At 38.4% G+C, this 3,428-nt stretch overlaps 1 protein-coding gene across 4 annotated transcripts in view; it reads right to left on the minus strand.

Annotated features, from left to right (window-relative positions):
• Nucleotides 1–1,146: 1,146 nt before the first annotated feature.
• arhgef2a (Rho guanine nucleotide exchange factor (GEF) 2a) overlaps nt 1,147–3,428 on the minus strand; it is a 67,486-nt gene continuing 65,204 nt past the window's right edge. For all 4 annotated transcript variants that reach the window (XM_080443194.1, XM_080443195.1, XM_080443197.1 and 1 more), the window contains one exon: nt 1,147–3,428. This exon is cut by the window's right edge and continues 1,380 nt beyond it. The gene's annotated coding sequence lies outside the window, so the exon portion shown is untranslated.

Below are 3,428 nucleotides of genomic sequence, written 5' to 3' on the forward strand. Positions count from 1 at the left end.
CACTAATGCTCATTATAACATGGTACCATTTTTGTCTTCTCGGTCTGTGTCTTAGACGAGGGCTGTGGACAGATCAGAAACCAGTGACATCATCGGGATCATTGTAATTTCTTTTATTGATGCAATAAAAATGGCTTCTATTATAGCATGCTAACTTTCCAGGAAGAGAAAGCCTGCACTTTCTATTTGCTTGGATTCTCCATCGATGATGTCACTGGTAGGCAGGTTTCTGAACTGTCCACAGCCTCCTCTGCGACAGTAGACTGAAAATGGTACCATATTATCATGACTTTTAGTGAGGACCAATTGAAGATAGGTTGAAAATGGGTGAAGTAATCCTTTAACATCACTAATTAATTATGAGAAATAAGATTATATTAATACTGTAGTTCACGGTCGAGTGTGTGTGGCTGGGATGAGGATCAGCATCTCCAAATCTGAGGCCATGGTTCTCAGCAGGAAACCGATGGATTGTGCACTCCGGGTAGGGAACGAGACTTTGCCCCAGGTGAAGGAGGTTAAGTATCTCGGAGTGTTGTTCACGAGTGAGGGGAGGACGGAGCAGGAGATCAGCCGGAGAATCAGAGCAGCAGGACTGGCATTGCAGTCGCTGTACCACACTGTTGACGAAAAGAGAATGAGCCAGAAGGCAAAGCTCTCGTTATACCAAGCAATCTTCGTTCCTACTATCACCTATCATGAATTGTGGGTCAAGACCGAAAGAATTAGGAAGTGGCTAATGTTGCTCTGAAAAGGGAAGTCGGGAGCTCTCTGTTGGAACTGTCACCGCCACGATGCGATTCTGAATAAGCGGTTGAAGATGGATGGATGGATGTAAGAAATAAGGTTAAGGATAATTCCTTTTAACAGGACGTTCATGAAAGTCCTTGCTGGCTTGTTTCCAATGAGGGCCTGTGAGCAATTAGGGGTTAAGAGTCTTGCTCAGGGACAAATATCATTTCATCGACACAACTGTATACTGGCGTGGTCTGGAATCGTACCTGGGGCAACCAGGGCCTCTGGCCCCCTAGGCGGGCTCACTAACCACTCAGCTATGGCCACCCCTAAGTTGCATCTAAAGACGGTTAGATTGTAAGAAATAAGGCATGTCTATATTTAGGAAGAAAGGAAAATCTTTTGGCACAGTAATGTAAAAGATTATTTATTTAGGGTGATTTTCTATTTCACTTCCCCCCCGCCGCCAGCAATTCCTTTGTGTCTCACTGGGGGGAGCCACATAGGCTACCACTCCTTTCTGTGCCATACTGTCTTATAAAACAGTAACACCTTAAACACTTTGTAAATAAGTAATTAAGTCATTTTGGACTTGAGCCAGTATGTAATAACTTAATACTTGACTTTATACCAGTTGAAGACTAGAAGATACCGTATAAAAGTCTCATTTCTGGTATCAACTCCAGAGGGCGCTAACAAGTTCCAGACAGTTACCTTTGATCTCCTTAGTGATTGGGTAATATACATACAAGTACATATTCAACAAACAATGAAAATACAGTACAAAATACTGGCAGGAAGAAATGCATATTAGAAGACACATGTATTGGAAATACAAAATGGCATCATTGTTTATGATTTCTAGATATCCAAAACAAACAAAAAGTATCCTTTCAATAAGATGTATAAACTGTAAAGTAAATTATTGACCTGTTATGTGTGTCTCATACAGTTAAACTGTGTAATGTTAATTTAACTGTGAGAGTGTACAGGTTCATTTGGTTTTATTTGTACACTCTCAGAGTTAAATGAACAAAGTATTTTACTGTGTATGGATTATTTTGTCTGAATATTCCACGATTTTACAATTAAGGATTTATTAAACAATTACAAATCATATCGTATCTTCAAGGTCCTTGATATCATGGCAGTGTTTCCAGTGATCTGACATATTTTAGTAGCAAAGAGGACATGATTGTAACCAATCCTTCTCTTTGGTCTCTTTGAACACATTATTGAATGGGTTTTTACACCATTGCCACTTTATACTAATGCATTTATTGCAACAGTTGAATTCCATATGTTATCTTGTTTCATTGTCTACATGTTTTCAATGTAATTGTTAGCATTTTGCAAATGTAAACAAGTTTGCAACCTACTGCATCATGCCACCAAGTAAAACATGTGTTTGGTCCAGTGTTTACTTGCATACATTGGACTGATAATAAAGCTTGAATTGGTCTCAAATTAATTCAGTTTCACTGAATTGATGATGTACACAAACCAACAAGAACAGTTAAGAGATGAAATCCTCTAATATCGCAACTTAATCCAATATCAAGTATATTTTCTAAATGTATTTTGAAATAATATCTCGACACCAGCAGAACATATGAATTGCATTCAACAAAATAATGAACCACACATTTCAGACAAATGGATTGAAATACTGCCATCTGTGTTTGAAATCAGAACTTCACCATTCACCATTTTGTTCACATCTAGATAGAATATATAATTCAAGAACTGATTTGTTCTTGTTTCTTCTTATTACTTTCTTTTTTTAAATGAAAGGAGAAAAAAATATTTAATAAGTACAATTTGTTTCATTCTATGTACAACTCAAATAATATCCTCGCACTACATATATTTGATCTAAGTGTATATTGACCTATTGTTGTTAATGCTTTGATTGCGGTTTACTTAGATAAATGCTCAGCATACATAGAGAAGAGAATACATGTTTGTTCTATGTGCTTAAATAAAATAAAAATAAATAGAAATCAGTCACATAATGAACATTGAAAAGGTTTGGATAATCCTAATGTACTGAAATGTCAGGCGTATCTAAATACCTATTTTGTGTGTGTATGTGTGTGTGTGTGTGTGTGTGTGTGTGTGTGTGTGTGTGTGTGTGTGTGTGTGTGTGTGTGTGCATGCATGCGTGTATGCGTGTGTGTGTGTGTGTGTGTGTGTGTGTGTGTGTGTGTGTGTGTGTGTGTGTGTGTGTGTGTGTGTGTGTGTGTGTGTGTGTGTGTGTGAGAGAGAGTGTGTGCACGAGCACGCTGCAACATATACGCAGCGCATTTCCAAAACCTTTGTTACAAGCTCCAGTCTCCCACATTGGTCCAAGTCTTGGTACAAAATGCATTTGCAGGTAATTCACACACAGGTAGCTAAGGTTCCGCTACCAGGCCGCTCCTTTGTGTTTCTAATGAGTTTTCTTTGTTTTTTGTTTTGCATAACTCCTCCCCTTCCTGTCATCCGCAGAAAGGGGGATGGCTCATTGGTTGCAATTATAAGGAAAAGGAAGTCGTATGAATCCAGATAATCCACGCTGAAGCTGAAGTTAAGGCCACACATCGCCACGGGTCAAAACATTCAAACTGCCATAAGCCACAGAAATAATCATTCTATACGTGCAGAAAGGTTAAAAGTACTAGTTTCAAAGTCATTGTTTTCAAAACCAAAGT

Source organism: Gymnoscopelus braueri (assembly GCF_963280865.1).
Source record: "Gymnoscopelus braueri genome assembly, chromosome: 11".
Lineage (NCBI taxonomy): Eukaryota > Metazoa > Chordata > Actinopteri > Myctophiformes > Myctophidae > Gymnoscopelus > Gymnoscopelus braueri.